This window comes from Hibiscus syriacus, unplaced genomic scaffold (genome assembly GCF_006381635.1).
Source record: "Hibiscus syriacus cultivar Baekdansim isolate YM2019G1 unplaced genomic scaffold, ASM638163v2 tig00112281_pilon, whole genome shotgun sequence".
Taxonomy (NCBI): Eukaryota; Viridiplantae; Streptophyta; class Magnoliopsida; order Malvales; family Malvaceae; genus Hibiscus; species Hibiscus syriacus.
In genome coordinates this window covers 1,836,155-1,853,794 of record NW_024063292.1, presented here as the reverse complement: position 1 = coordinate 1,853,794, position 17,640 = coordinate 1,836,155, and positions in this window count along the sequence as shown.

Here is a 17,640-nt window from a genome sequence, read left to right as displayed (position 1 = left end):
CACTCTAGAACTAAGCATATTGAAATTTGACATCATTTCATTAGAGATCATGTCACTAAAGGAGATATAGTTCTAGAATATGTTGATACTGCATCAATTAGCGGATATTTTTACAAAACCTTTAGAAAAAGAGAGATTTTGGACACTTAGGAGAGAATTAGGTTTAACAAACCTACTTTGACTTAGTGTTTAAAATAATTCTAGCACTTTTAATTAAAATTGAAAAATGCTTATAAAAATAACACTTTTGATTGCATTCTTTGCTAATAGTTAGGTTATGATCTTTAGTGAAAATTAATTATATGTTCAAATAAAATTTAAGGATAGTTTTAATTGATTGAACATAGTTAATTTTTGAAATATGAGTTGCCAATACCACTAGAGCTAATTATTTTAGCATTCTAAATGTTTAAAACATATTTTGGACATTTTTGTGCAAAGTGTATCGATACATATGTATCGATACATCCTCTCTATATATCGATACACTATGAAAGTGTACTGATGCATTCCTTGAATGTGTATCGATACACTCAAGAGTGTACTGATACACTCGTCGGGTTTTAGGCTTATTATCCCTAAAATTAATTCATTTTGCCAAACCCTCATACTCAAAACTCTCATTACTGTCGCCCCTCTCTCTCACCCTACTCTCAAACATTGCTCAAATCCAACGTTTCAAGTCGGAATCTCTTCATTTTTAACAAATAACCCTGCTAACAATCATTAAATCGTACGAACAACATTAAATCTCTCTCAAATCCGAATTTCCAAGGTATATTTTTTAAAACCAATATTTTATTATTTTTCAACTTAGGACTAGTTTTAATTAGTTCTAGGTTGAAATATATATCGGGCATTTGTTAGATTGTAGTCTAGAACTATAATCTACAACTAATTTCTTCAAAAACAACACTATTTTCAAATTCTCTTTAAATTTCAAAATAAAAAATTGTGTTTTGATTCTAAAATTGTTGTTTTTGATTTAATTATGATTAAAAAAATACATATTGATTTTCAAACATTGTTTTCAAAAATAATTTTCAAATTTGCCCATTAAGATTATTTTAGAGAACCTTGAATATTGAGGACTCGTATTGAGTTTTGGGATTGATTGTATTGCATACATGTGTTTTTAAATTGCAGGTAACCCTATCCATTTCGATTCTAATTATGTCTAAACCCCCTAGGTCATCCTCTAGTCAGTCTTCAAACCAACCTCAAAACTGACCTCCCATTCCACTTCCTAATCCAAATCCAAACGAACTTGAAATTACTATCTTAAATTCATGTTTTAACCAACCTGGTCATAGAGAAAATCTCTACCATAGGTATGTTAATTTATTCCAGTCATATAAAATCCGGGAAGAGCATATTCCTTCTATCCAAGCCATGGTCGATATGAAATTTGAATATCTTCCTACCCTCCGATCGTGGAAATTTGATAAACTGTTTTAGCTCAAACCTATCGTTTATTATCAACTAGTCCACATTTTCTATTCCAATGCGGTTTGTGTCCAAAACGAGTCTAGTATTAAAACCATATGTATTCGGTCTTATCTCTTAGGCCAATTTGTCTATATTGACTCCGACACAATCGCTAATATTTTTGGATTAGATAACGTGGGATTAGATAATAAATGAGAAATTGTGGCTACTCCTTATATAGCCAAATCTAGTGCAAGTACATTGTTAACCTATCACGAGTGTTTTCTTCACTTAATCATCTCTTGGTGGTTTAGACCATCCGGAGGTAGATATTCTACGCTTAGAGTACTAGACCTTTGGTGGATACGTTATATCCAAAATAAAAAGAAAATAAATCTTCCACAAATCATCTTTGGTGAGCTAGTAGAAACTGTGAACAACGTTCCCTCCAAATGTAGAAACTTTATTTTATGGTTGTCTTCTTAGCAATTTGTTTATGAAATTCAATATAAGGGTCCAGCTTGATGTAGCCATCCCTCTAAAGAACCAAATAAATTTCACAACTTTGAAGAAATCGTGTAGGTCCGGGGACAATGATCAATGGGTTCGATCCACCAGAAAACACCGGGAGCTAGCTCTTCATGAGCTCCTCTGACACCGGTAGCGGATGATGATCCAGAGATTGAACAAATTATGCGAGATATTGATGATCATGTACCCGAGGATGAGCGACACAACAAGAGAGTCCAATACCTCCATATTTTCAATCATTTATGGAGACATTCGACTTAAGGTTTACATCCATAGAGTCCCACTTAACCGCTATGGGGCTCAACAATTAGAAATTTTGCGGGAGATGCGCGCGAACAACGAAACAACGAACGAACGAATCAATGCGCTCACACTCGAAATGGCTGTTCCACGAGCACATTTTCCTCTTCCCGATCCACCGATGAATTATTAGACCTACCTTTGCTTTGTTTTCTTAGGTTGATTTAGAAATTAATTGTTAAAACATTTTGATTGTTTTTGGATTTGTTTGTTATGGATGTTTGGATGATTGAACTTAGATGTTTGGTTTTAATTGTTTGAATTTGGTTTGAATGGTTAATTTGAACTTAATGTTTTTATTAATTTTTGCATCATTAGTTTAATATGACCAATTACCATTACATATTGTTTATGAATATTGATTATGAACTAATGGCTAATCTTTCTCTTGATTGTGATTTTAGCAGCTTAAGCTTTTATCTAAATATCAATTGACTAATTTTCTTATACACTTGTTTAAAACGTTTTATAGAGTTTTTTTTTTATTTAACAAAAACGGGGAGAATAAAGTAAGGGGGAGTAATTTTCAAAATTGATTTCAAAAATGATTTTCAAAGAAAATCTTAAAATTACTAAAATGTTTTGTTATATCAAAAAGGGGGAGATTGTTGAAAACATTTTGATGTTTCGATATAACAAATAGAGTATAAATGATTTTAAGATTTTATATCCGATTTCAAATATTCGATTAAATTATTCAAATATCATAAATATTACTCCAAGTTTTTCAAATGTCAAATTTAATCCTTACTTAAGTGTAAAATTGTGTACGAGTCTTAAAATATTTTTGAAACAATTTTTACAAAGTATTTCGAACCTTAATCGAGCCAAAAATGATTTTTACAAAGGGAGGTACCAATACACTCTTTGATGTATCGATACACCCCCAACATCAAATACATTTTGTGTATCGATACACTGGCTGATGTACCGATACACCCTGGCTCCGAGAAACATCGAATGTAATTCGTGTACCGATACACCCCAAGTGTACCGATACACTAGGTCAACCAACGGTCGAAATATTTGAATTTTACACTGAGAGTACCGATACACCCACGTTCCCAACTGATTTTTTTAAATGGTTTTCACACCATAACGGCTTTATTGACTTCACCAATGATCCCCAACGTTCAGAATCAATTGAAGGTGTATTTAAACAAGCTCAGAAGCCATTGATCAAAAAGAAGAAACTAGTATTGAGAGACAAAGAGAAAGCATCAGTTCTTATTTTTTGAGCATTTCAAGCCTATTTTTCATTCAATATTCATTTTGCTTTCAAGAACACTAATTGTGCTCAATTGTATTATTTTTCAGTGTTCTTCCTTTGTTCTAGAATTATGCAAACATCTTGCCTTGTGAGGTTTTTTTATAAGTTTGCGAAATTTGTATTCTTCTATTTGGGAGAGAGTGTTCTCAAGAATTTGGGGTATAATTCTTGAAGGAGTTGGAAGGTTACTCTTTGTCCTCATAAGAAAAAAAATTAGTGATTTTTTTGGAAAATCCTTAGTGTGGATAGCTAAGGCAGTGGACGTGTCGAACTACTCTAAATCGCTGTGCAAATATTTTCAATTTTCTGCAAAAGCTTCCACCAAAATTTTTATTGCCAATTCACCCCCTCTTAGTCGATCGATTAACTCAACAGATGTACTATTTTTAGGACCAACATTCCACCCTTCACATCGACCTACCTGAATTTTCAACTGTTTGAGGTCAGTAACAATTCTTACAGCCTGGGACTGATGGTTTTTTAACACAAGTGGTACTTTACCCCTTTTTGTAAATGTGAACACTTCCTTATTAAACACAACATGTCGAGATATGTATACTCGACCATCAGCAACAAGACATTAAAATCCTCTATGTTATGGACTAACTCCCATGTAAGAACATGGCTTTGATCTTGTCGTAACCGTCTTTCGGTTGGGCCACAGAATTAGGCTTCAACTTGAAAATTGTGATTGGAGTCGCCACCAATTATTTATTTAAAAAAAAATAGGTTAATCGGATACCTTATATCTTACCTGATCTGCGTCTTACCAAAGATATGTCGGATTCGGGAGTCGGTTACGGTCAAGGAAGGATTAGCACCCTTGAACCGCCCTTTCGGTACTACGTAATTTCCAGTTGTTTTTAATTAAGAAAATCGAAAGTTAAAATTTAAAGGTAACATATGATCCAAAATTGCTTACCTCCGATCAATTTGAAAGAGTACCCTTAAAAAGTCGAGAAACGCGTTAAAGGAAAAAGGAAATAAGAGTAAATGAAATAAAGAAAATAGAAGGGAAAAAATAAAAAAAAATGATGAAAAACTAAAAGAGGAATAAAAATATATAATTATTAAGTGCAAAATAATAATAATGATAATAAGTAGTAAAATAAAAAAAACGCAATCACACCAAAAGAAAGTAAAAAAAGAAAGTCAAGGTTTGGTGAAGTATAACTGTCGGGAAGGAAAAAGACGATAAGGGGTAGGACCGTAGTTAATAAATGAGTGTGATGTATCCCTATAATATAGTAAGAATGAATAAACAAAAAAACATTATGATATAATATATATATAATAAATATAATAACGAAAAAAAATAATTCAATAAAGTAAATAATAATAATGTAATATAATATAAATACATGAAAAAAAAAATAAAGAAGTATAAAATATAAAAATATAATTAAATGTATATATATGCATATGTTTAAAAAAAAGTAAAAATAAAAAATAAAATACAATAAAAAATATACATATAATGATAATAATAGTAGCAAAAGAGAAAAATATATTTATACGTTAATAGTAAAATAATAATATAATAGTTATAAATATATATATGATAACTTTAAAAAACATTAAAATAATATTAGAATAAAAATAATTATATATATATACTTAATAATACGAATTATCAAAAAGAAATAAATAAAAATATGAAAATAATACATAAGGGACCGTTCATCGGCGGCAAACCTCGAAAAAAAATTGATTTTTAAAATCCTTTCCTTCCCTCGTTTTAAATATTCTAGTATTTTTCCAAAACGGCCTCGGGGTTGTGTAGATCTAAAAGAAAAGTTTCGAACGACAACCCCTTTTCCTCGGCCAAAACTATTTTTTTTTCAAGCACAAAGACGAATAACAATACATGCAAGTGAAGAAAAGAATGCGAAAGGTAAAAGCTTTCACCTTTTATTGCTCCTGAATTGTTTACAATAGCTTCAAAACAATCTATTTGCTCGTATTTTTTTCTGGTAATTTCGTATGCCCATCGTGTGTTACAATAGTGAGCTACAATGGCTATTTATAGTGCTTGTGGATCCTATCTTTAGGAGTTTAAAACATAGAAAAATTCTATTCTATTTTAGGAGTTGAATCCTAGCAGAATTCTATCCTATTTTTGAGAGTTTGAATCCTAGTAGGACGAAAAAGGTGTGTTGACAGCTGCCCCTCTTTGCCCATAGTCGTGTAACAGGGATAGGGAAAAGATTGAAAGACACACTTTTCGTTCGGTGGAGTTGAAAATTGACTCTGATGTTTCAATAACTCCCTGTCGAATTGAGTTACGGATGACTCCTCCGTCGTGAAGTCGAGTTCATCTGGAAGCTTCTGAGCACTATATCCTTCGTCGTGAAGTTGGAATCGAACTCAAAGCTTTTGGCGAGTGGCCTTTGAATCGTCTTCTGGATCAAGATACTTCGTCGTGAAGGTGAAACTTGACCTGAAGACTTCGGTGTTGATGCGTTACAGATGACTCATTCGTTGTGAAGTTGAGTCAATCTGTTTGTGAAATTGGAATCGTACAGGGCCCCTTCGTCGTGAAGTTGAGCCTAAGAATTGGATATCCTTCGCCATGAAGTTGAAATCCAAATATTGTTCCGAGTCCAATATCCTCCGTTGTGAAGTTGAAATTGGTTCTGGAACTGGGAAATTGTTTGTTGACAGTCAGTCGCCCCTTCACTGTGAAGTTGAGCTTGTGCTGTCTCGAGTCTAATATCCTTCGCTGTGAAGATGAAATTGACTCTGAACGAAATCTTGTTAACAATCAGCCGTCCCTTCATTGTGAAGTTGAACTTGTGTTGTCTCAGTCCAATATCCTTCGCTGCGAAGTTGAAATTGGCTCTGAAATTTGAAAAATGTTTGTTGACAACCAGCCGTCCCTTCGTTGTGAAGTTGAACTTGTGTTGTCTCGAGTCCAATATCCTTCGCTGTGAAGTTGAGTTTGGCTCCGAAATTGCTTGTCGACAGTCAGCCGCCCCTTCGCTGTGAAGTTGAGCTTGTGCTGTCTTGGGTCCAATATCCTTCGCTGTGAAGTTAAAATTGGCCCTAAAACTGGGAAATTATTGTTGAAAACCAGCCGTCTCTTCGTTGTGAAGTTGAGATTGGCTCCGAAATTGTTTGTTGACAGTCAGCCGCCCCTTCGCTGTGAAGTTGAGCTTGTGCTGTCTTGGGTCCAATATCCTTCGTTGTGAAGTTAAAATTGGCCCTGAAACTGGGAAATTATTGTTGACAACCAGCCGTCCCTTCGTTGTGAAGTTGAACTTGTGTTGTCTCGAGTCCAATATCCTTCGCTGTGAAGTCGAAATTGACTCTAGCTAAAACGTTATTTTGGGGCTCAGGAGAGAAATCTCGATCTCTGGTTGTTTTTCTGGAATCTTGGTTCTGGAATCTTCAAGTTCTGATCCATGGTCTCAAATTCTTCAAATGTTCAAATCTGATGTGCACATTCTATTTTTTGATTTGAGAAATACTATCCCAAGTATGTGCCTGAGCTGAGTGTAACGGTTCAGATGATGCTTCAAGAGGAATTGTCTCAAAAGAGACAGAACTCGTTTCAAGGGAAACAATCTCAAAGATATTTGTTGTTTCAAGGGAAACGATCTTAAGGGAGACAAAATTTTGTTTTAAGAAAAACTGTCTCAAGAGAGACAAAACTTAGTTCCAAAAGAAATTGTCTCACGGGGAGATGAAATTAGTTCCAAGGAAAACATATTCAAAGATGATGCTTCAAGAGAAAACTGTCTCAAGGGAGACAAAATTTTGTTTCAAGAGAAACTGTCTCAAGAGAGACGAAATTCATTTCAAGGGAAATGTTTTCAATGTTTATGTCTCAAGAGAAACTATCTCAAGAGAGATGAAATTCATTTCAAGGGAAATGTTTTCAATGTTTATGTTTCAAGAGAAACTGTCTCAAGGGAGACAAAATTTTGTTTCGAGGGAAACTATCTCAAGAGAGACAAAATTCATTTCAAGGGAAATGTTTTCAATGTTTATGTTTCAAGAGAAACTGTCTCAAGGGAGACAAAATTTTGTTTCAAGGGAAACTATCTCAAGAGAGACAAAATTCATTTCAAGGGAAATGTTTCCAATGTTTATGTTTCAAGAGAAACTGTCTCAATGGAGACGGAATTTTGTTTCAAGGGAAACTATCTCAAGAGAGACAAAACTCATTTCAAGGGAAATGTTTTCAATGTTTATGTTTCAAGAGAAACTGTCTCAAGGGAGAAAAAATTTTGTTTCAAGGGAAACTGTCTCAAGAGAGACAAAGTTTGTTTCAAGGGAAACTGTCTCAAGAGAGACAATGGTGAGCACGATTCCCTTCGTCATGAAGTTGAAATCGTGGGTGGCCCCTTCGTCGTGAAGTTGAGCCAGGAATTGGATATCCTTCGTCGTGAAGTTGAAATCCAACTTGAAAATACGAACTGGATCGGTTCTGAATTATCTCTCGAACTCGTCTGAAGTTGATTCTAAGATCTGTCGATCTTTCAATATGTCAAATTGGTTGAAGTGTAGCTTCTTGCTGCTGAGTTAAGCAACCAACATCAATCTTTAAAGGTGCTTTTGAATCGAGTATCCTTCGTCTTGAAGTCGAAACTTGACTCTAAAAGCTGCAAAAATTATGTATGTGGGAAAAAAATGATGCTCTAAAATGTATGCATAAGATGCATATAACATGAATTGGTTATATTTATCTCTTGAAAAAGGCATGATAATTCGCATTAGGATGTTGAATCCCCAAAGATGCCCAAAAAAAAAAGGCCCCAATATTTCATGTTGAATCTTCAAAGATGCCCCAAATGTTCCTCATTTCTTGCTTCAGTATTGATTCTGAGCATGAATTTTGTATCTAAGAGTCACATGTCATTTACCAAGATCCACTCTAGAGAGACTGTCTTGTTTGAAAAAAAATGTTTTTCTTTCTCTTTTAATATCAATTAAAAGAGTTTCAAAAAATGTTTAATCCCAAGTTTTAAAAATATTGCCCCTTTCACGGTTTTACAATTGAGACGAATCATAAAACTAGAGTTCATTGGATATCAAAGAATTAATTACAATGTTAATCCTTCAATAAATTATAGCTATTTGACAAGTGTCATGATCAAAGCTATCTTTGAGAGATGGTCAAGTAAGGAAAGGATAAAAAGTCTCAGGTCATTGTGTTTGGTCAAAGGTTTGGCATTTGATGCTCAAAGGTTTGGTATTTGATGCTCAAAGGATTGATGGGGTAGCTTGCATGCTTCTCTACTGGAAGTGTTCTCTGACTCCCAACCTTCGTTGTCACACTCGGATTGTGCGATGCCTTATCAAGTAATTTGTGTGATCACCTCAGTTGCACAATTTTTATATTCGAGCCGCCTTTTCAGGTTTTCAACTCGAATCCTCCTTTGGTTTCAAGACGTTATTCAGGATTTACGTCTTGAACCCCCCTTTGTTATTTTTCTCTACCATACATTAATTACATTGTTTTTTTTTCAAACAAAGATTAATCCTGATGGGTGGGATGAAATCTGAAGATAGTCTCTTCTGTTTAGAAATCCATGTATGATTAGAAGGGAATTTTAAGGCACGTAATGTAGGCCACGGTTCGTGGTTATGAAAGAAAATGATAAATAGGCCCAAACAAGTGTTTCAGGGTATTGAACCAAGGATCAATTCATTCTGATGCCATCAATCTTGTCTTGCTCAAAATGTCTCTTTCTCTTGATGCTCTATGATCTTTGAGTGAAGGGATTCAGTGATTCGGGAATGATTGTGCTTGATCAATCTCATTGAAGCTTGATGCACCATTTGTCTTTAGGGAATTTTGCATGTGCTTTTTGTTCCCTTTTTTTATTTTTGTTCTTTCTTTTTTGTTCTTGTTTTTTTCCTTTTTTGCTTCTTTTCTTTTTTCTTTTTGCCCTTTTTGTTCTAATTGAATCATCGCACTTGGCATTTGGTTCACCTTTCAGTATCTCATCTGAATCAATGTCTTCACTCATGTGAGCAGATTTTCTCCACCTTGCCCCCTAGTGTGGAGGGTGATTCTTGGTTAGGGTTGAATCAGAAGAAAAAATAATACTATAGGCTCAAAAGGGGACGCAAGGGATATATATTTTCTCCTGTTTCATCATTTCATACATGTAAGTCTTCACAGAAGAGGTATCCCCAGGGGATAGATTTTCAGGATTAATTCTATTCACATGAAAACAGTGTAGTTAATGCATGATAGAATTATTTCGAATGAATTATTTTCTGCTCCTTGCTCCCAACATGTCTCAATGTTCAGGCTCCTGGCGAGATGCCCCAAACTGTATCTTGGAAGAATGCTCATGTTCAAATGAACAACTCAATGCCTTGGGTTTTAATGGTAAAAAAGGTTAATTTTGAGTCTAAAAAGATAGTTGTGTGATCTTATTGACTCAAAGAAAGGTGTGGGTGTATCAAAAACATAAAGGTAATGTTCAAGAATTTCAAATGGAGGTAATGTCAAAATTTGGTTTTTTGATAATGACTATGAGTTATTTTGGGTAAAGAATCAATGTGTTTTATTCTAGGGTTTGAGACAGGGTAAGAAAGGTCTAATCTTGTCATATGTCAAAAATCTATAATTCTTGAAGAATTAAAAGAATCCTTAATTCATTTAATATTCAAAGAACTAAAGATTAAATTTGTTCAATTGCTCCACCTTAGAAAGTAACATGAATTCAAACGTTTAAAATAAGTGTTCAACAAAATATCCTCTAAGTGCAAATGGTATAGCCATGCCCCCTTCTTCAAGCGCCTTACAGTTTTCAGAAGAATGTTTGGGAATCCTTATGTGGCAACAATTTCAACATTGTAGCCCTTAGGAGATGGGTACTCTTCTCAGATCATCCTGGCAGGCTTAGTCCTACAATCAGCTGATCCAGCTCCCCCTGTACTGATTTCAGTTTTTCTTTAATTGTTAAAATCTGGCTTCCATGTGGTGTAATGTGGTTAAGACCACTTTATCGAATCCTCCTAATTTAATTAAGTGCAAATGGTATAGCCATGCCCCCCTTCTTCGGCAAGCGCCTTACAGTTTTCAGAAGAATGTTTGGGAATCCTTATGTGGCAACAATTTCACATTGTAGCCCTTAGGAGATGGGTACTCTTTTCTCAGATCATCCTGGCAGGCTTAGTCCTACAATCAGCTGATCCAGCTCCCCCTGTACTGATTTCAGTTTTTCTTTAATTGTTAAAATCTGGCTTCCATGTGTGTAACTAGTCTTCTGCTTTCGTCTTTCACCGGTTGAATAATCTGGTCGAACCTCTCCGACCTCTCTGGATGAACCGTGAAAATGTTGAGTTGTTTTTTGTACTGGTCTAAGTCTCGAATGATCGCATCTCGAGCATTTACTTTTGTTGAGCCTGTTCCCAACGAATTCGTCATTGGAGCCCTTAATTGATAGGAACTATGTGAAGTTCATTAATCTGTTTATTGAATTCGCCGGCAATGGTCTCCAATTTCAGCTATCATTTTGCCATGTGTGTTCAAGGGACTTCCGAGATACATAACCTTCATCTTGCCCCTGCAACCTCTGCCAGTCAGTTCTTCAAAGATAAGCTTTCATTGTGCTTGATGTAGACCCGGTCATTTTGAGTCTTTTAATGCAGCAGAGTGATATACTCTTCAATTGTGGGCACCACGTCTTCTGGATTGAATGTGACACATAGTCGCCTGTAACTATCCTCTGTATTTTCATCTCTTGTATTACAACACCTTTGTCCATGGATTCAGATTATTCGAGTTTTAACAAACAACGTTTTAGTGAAATAAAATAAGATGAAAAGAGTTAGTGAGGTGAAAAATATCAAAAACGATCATAAAAATGAAAGTCCTACCCCACATGATATCTACCCCACATGCTTATTATTCCTACCCGGACATGATCTCTATCCCGCATGCTAATTTCAAACAAATCCTAACCGCATATTTGTCTAGTTCGCATGCTTTGAACAGAAAGTAAAGCATGAATTAAAATAGCCTAGGGTTTGAGGTGAGGTTTTGGGGTGGGCTTTAATTCTCCATAGTCTCCCGGTTTAGGTTCTAAAAAAACGGTACCCGAGTTCTCCTTGCTGGTGCCCCTTTGGGCTTGCCAGACCCTTAGTCCTAAACCCATCACAGGTTTGTGTGGACTAAGTTAAACTCGAGAGGACACATTCCCTTATGTCTATGCGGAGAATAAATTCACACGAAGACATAAGGTATATGAATCCCGAAGGCTACTTGCTAGGCATATGCGGTGAATAAATTCACACGAATGCGTCGCTTTCACCCCCACTTAAAACGGGTTCGGAGCTAAGGTTTAGAGCCTTAGATGAAAAAAGACTTTAAGGGCTGAAATCATTGAGAAAACGGTTAGTACAACTAATTACTCGAAAATATAATCAAAAGTAAGTAATAAGGATCGAAATGTTACCTTAAAATTTAAACTTACCCTTTTCATTAAAAAGACAACTGGAAATTACCTTAGCCTGACTCACTTACCTGTGTCCCCAGCGGAGTCGCCAAGCTGTCGTAACCGTCTTTCGGTTGGGCCACAGAATTGGGCTTCGACTTGAAAAATGTGATTGGAGTCGCCACCGATTATTTATTTAAAAAAAATAGGTTAATCGGATACCTTATATCTTACCTGATCTGCGTCTTACCAAAGATATGTCGGATTCGGGAGTCGGTTACGGTCAAGGAAGGATTAGCACCCTTGAACCGCCCTTTCGGTACTACGTAATTTCCAGTTGTTTTTAATTAAGAAAATCGAAAGTTAAAATTTAAAGGTAACATATGATCCAAAATTGCTTACCTCCGATCAATTTGAAAGAGTACCCTTAAAAAGTCGAGAAACGCGTTAAAGGAAAAAGGAAATAAGAGTAAATGAAATAAAGAAAATAAAAGGGAAAAAATAAAAAAAAATGATGAAAAACTAAAAGAGGAATAAAAATATAATTATTAAGTGCAAAATAATAATAATGATAATAAGTAGTAAAATAAAAAAAAACACAATCACACCAAAAGAAAGTAAAAAAAAGAAAGTCAAGGTTTGGTGAAGTATAACTGTCGGGAAGGAAAAAGACGATAAGGGGTAGGACCGTAGTTAATAAATGAGTGATGTATTCCTATAATATATAAGAATGAATAAACAAAAAAAACATTATGATATAATATATATATAATAATATAATAACGAAAAAAAAATAATTTAATAAAGTAAAATAATAATAATATAATAAATACATGAAAACAAAAAAATAAAGAAGTATAAAATATAAAATATAATTAAATGTATATATGTGCATATGTTAAAAAAAATAAAATAAAAAATAAAATACAATAAAAATATACATATAATGATAATAATAGTAGGAAAAGAGAAAAATATATTTATATACGTTAATAGTAAAATAATAATAAATATAATAGTTATAAATATATATATATGATAACTTTAAAAAACATTAAAATAATATTAGAATAAAAATAATAATATATATATACTTAATAATACGAATTATCAAAAAAATAAATAAAAATATGAAAATAATACATAAGGGACCGTTCATCGGCGGCAAACCTTGAAAAAAAATTGATTTTTAAAATCCTTTCCTTCCCTCATTTTAAATATTCTAGTATTTTTCCAAAACGGCCTCGGGATTGTGTAGATCTAAAAGAAAAGTTTCGAACGACAACCCCTTTTCCTCGGCCAAAACTATTTTTTTTTTCAAGCACAAAGACGAATAACAATACATGCAAGTGAAGAAAAGAATGCGAAAGGTAAAAGCTTTCACCTTTTATTGCTCCTGAATTGTTTACAATAGCTTCAAAACAATCTATTTGCTCGTATTTTTTTTCTGGTAATTTCGTATGCCCATCGTGTGTTACAATAGTGAGCTACAATGGCTATTTATAGTGCTTGTGGATCCTATCTTTAGGAGTTTAAAACATAGCAAAATTCTATCCTATTTTAGGAGTTGAATCCTAGCAGAATTCTATCCTATTTTTGAGAGTTTGAATCCTAGTAGGACGAAAAAGGTGTGTTGACAGATCTAAAGGCCAACTTATGATTTTAAATGGGCCTTAAATGTAGAAAACGTTGACACCCGAATACCTTCATTGAATTGTACTCAAGATTCTTCTCAAACAGCTTCTTGAATGGTGACACTCCTTGTAGCACCTTGGCGAGAAGTATGTTTATCAGATGTTCTGCAGCAACAACATCATTTGACTAAAATGCCATTGCCATGGATACTCGAGCTAGAAGGATGAGAGCAAGTTCAACCACATGTAGATGTTTACACTCAACTATGTTGTTCTATTTAGAGGTATGTAGGTAAATCAACCTGTGGGTTATTCCATCTTTAGCCAAGACTGAAGACAGACCGTGAAACCCCCATCTTGAGCCACTCTGAATTGCCTTAATAGACAAACCAAATTGAGTGGTCACAAATTTCTAGAATAGTTGGAAAACCATAAGAGCTTGAGACTTATTTTTCAGTAGGTAAATCTAGGTATGCCTAGTGTATGCATCCAAAAATGTAACATAGAAACGGTAGACATCAGAGGAAACATGTGGAGGTCTTCAAAAGTCAGTGTAAACAAGTCCAAATGGACTATCATACTTAGTAGTTGATTCCACAAAGGGTCATCTATGGCTTTTGCTCATATGGAAAGTAACACACGTTTTATTCACATTAGAAGTAATCTTTACACCAATTTCATTAGCAATTTTTCCTTAAGTATCACTAGTTTGATGCCCTAGGCATCTATATCACAGCTCATCTAAAGATAAAGAAAAAGATTTAACAGCAAGGTTAACTTTAGAAAAATTGCCATCTTCGTCTTTATTGTTCATCGCGAAAGAGTAGAGGCCACTCTTATCTCCCCTTAAAGAAAAACACGACCAAAAGCTTCATTCCAAACATAACATTGAATAGCATGAAATTCAAGGAATACATCATTATCCCTAGCTTCGAGACAGAGAGCAAGTTCTTTGTTATTTGTGGCACGTGCAATAAATTACTCAACAAAAGTTATCGTGAAGAAGAGGAAATAATTGGATTAACAACCAAATAGACATCAAGTGGCATACCATTACCAATAGTTAGTTGATATGGACCATGAAACTCAGTTTCATTCATGACCTTTGTGGCATCAGACGTGATGTGATGAGTCGTGCCTGAGTCAACTACCCAACAATCAGATGTTGCAGTTACCACATTAGCTTAAGGCTACCCAGTCACCAAAGAACCCGATTGTCCCTTACCACAACGCTCACAACCTAGACTTGTATTTTCAGCATACGAATTCTGAACACTAAGATTTGCATATTCCCTTTTATACTGCCTAAAGTTATCAGCAGTAACACAAGAAAAAACTTCACCATAACGACGCCAACACCGATAAACGAAGTGGCCAAGCTTGCCATAAATTTGACATTAAACACATCCATCCTTGTCCAAGACCTTCATTTCTAGATCCAGATGATTGAGTTGATCTGTGATTTAATCGATTAAATGTTGAAATGTTTCGTGTAACTTTCCATTGAGTAAGATTTACACTCATAGGTAACGACTTCGGCTGTTCATCAAACCCAGCCAATTGAGTTTTAGCATCCATAGCATGGTATAAATTTTATCTAAAGATAGAGTTTCTTGAATGGTTGTTTTAACAGTCATGAATGATTGATACTCCCTGTGTAACCCTTTCAGAATACAGACAGTGTGTTCAACATAAGGAATTTCACTCCCACAAGACGCAAGAGCATCACAAACTTCCTTTACCCACTTAAGGTAAGCATGTATACTATCAGTACCCTTCCTTAACTACTAGAGCTTATAATGAAGGCTTATCACTGTCGTCGTGGATCTATTAGCAAAAAATTGAAACAGTGTGTTCCAGACCACCATCGTAGTTTCAGCCCCCACAAACTGAGGAATGAGATGAGCATTAATTGTGGACAACAACTAGTAGGCAAGCTCATTGTCCTACATAATGAAATAATCATTCGCTTCATTCGAACATGCCATACCACTATAATCAACAATCGTCTGCGGGGAGGTTCCATGATGTCAGTCAAGAAGTGTTCAAGATGATTACTATGAACTCTGAGTAGGATATGATGTTTCCAAAGTAAAAAATTCATTTCATCAAGAAGGACATTAACCTTTTTGTGCGTGAAGCCCTTAGCGCTGCTAAACAAGAGATATATGAGCAACTTTCTGATCGCATAACCCCAAGAGTTTAAGCAACAAAAGTCAAGTTATGAACCCAAGACCAATGGAAAATGATACCACGATGAGTTTACAGAAAAACTAATAAAGAAACTGAAGGATAAGTGCTCTATTCATTTGGTAAAAGTTACATTGATTTATATATAAAGCTACATGCATATATGCATGAAATGTGCATGAATTTTCATGTTGTTTTGATTCAGTTATAGACGATGATTGTGACGTTATAAGATGATATTTATGATATGTATGGATGCATGGAAGACCCTTGTGACCTTAGGTAATGATTTGTGGGTCATATGGACGTGTTTGAGGTGTGTTAGAGTCATTTCTTGAGCTTTAATAAATAAAATTTGAATTTTAGTATCGGTACTATTAGAACAATATCGATACCAGTTGAATATATGAAAAATATGAATTTTAAGGCATGAGGTATCTATACCAATTCATCTGGTATTGATACAATTCATATAATATCGTCACAATTTATATGTTATTGATATCATTAGAAGGATATTGATACTGAGCAAATTTCAAACTAAGTTTTGATATCAGTACTCACATAGGATAACGATACTACAAGGTAGGGTATTAATACCCAAATGAAAGGTATTTATACTAAGGGCACTTCGAAACATTTTTCAGGATTGATACCTCATATCAGTACATTGTGATGTAGTATTGATACCCCTCATAGAATACTAATATTAAAAGTGTGTATAGGCCATTATGATTCTTAAAAATTCAAATCGATCTTCTATTATTTCAAATAACAATCTTGAGAACTTAATAGTTGATTAATGAATACTTTTCACAATATGGGAACTCTAGAATAGAAAGGCTATAAGGTATTAAAAATCAAAGTGACTTACGAGAATATCATATAAATGACGAACAAATTGTTATATATATATATATATATATATATATATATATATATATATATATATATATACACATATATATCATTTAGGAGTGCCGTTACCTTATATATCGTTTATGAGTGGTACCCGAGATATGACAAGGGTACCGTATTAATATATTTGATTTTTAGTCATGAGTGACGATAAGACTATGAACTATGAGCATAATACAAGACTAATAAGCAAGGTGTCTTTGGTGCACATCATTTTCTCTTTTTAATTTTATAGTTTTATTCTAATGCCATGTCGGCATTGTAATTATTATTCTCTCTTGATAAAAACGAATTAAAATATACAACTGGTTTCCTTCTTTTTCACCTTTCCACTGTTGATATTTGGGAACAAATACTTCATCGCCGAAAAATCAAAAGGAATTTGACACCATAGTTTCTTCATAAAAAGTAAGAAAATTTGAGGGTCATTTCATTGTTTTTAAAAGAAAAATATGAAGTCTTAGTTTCATTAAATATTTAATAGGAAAATGATTAAAATAGAAATAAACTAAAAGTTTAATGAGTAAAAAATAAAAAAGTTAATAAATAAATTGATTTTTAAAAAAATTTAGTGATTAAAATAAAAATGAGAAAAAAAGTTAATGAAACTTTATAATTTACTCTTTTAGAAAATAACTGGATGACTGAGTCAGCTGGTCAATACATAGCCGACCCCAAAATCAAATTCAATATTATGCCTACTGATTTCATTTCATTTTCTTCCTAGTTGTGGTGAGCTTGCTGGTCGGATGCGGTGAGAATCCGAGGGGAATGTCAAAGAATTATTGAAATTGCTTAATGTTTACAACAATAGAGTAGATTCATCTTCTGTGGATTCATAAAATAATAGAAACAATAATAGTCCGAAATGAGGAATTCGATTAAAGTTTCATATTGTGAGTAATAATTTTCAATCTAAAATACGAATTAATACTCCAAGTACCAGATCCACATAAAACCAAGAATTTGA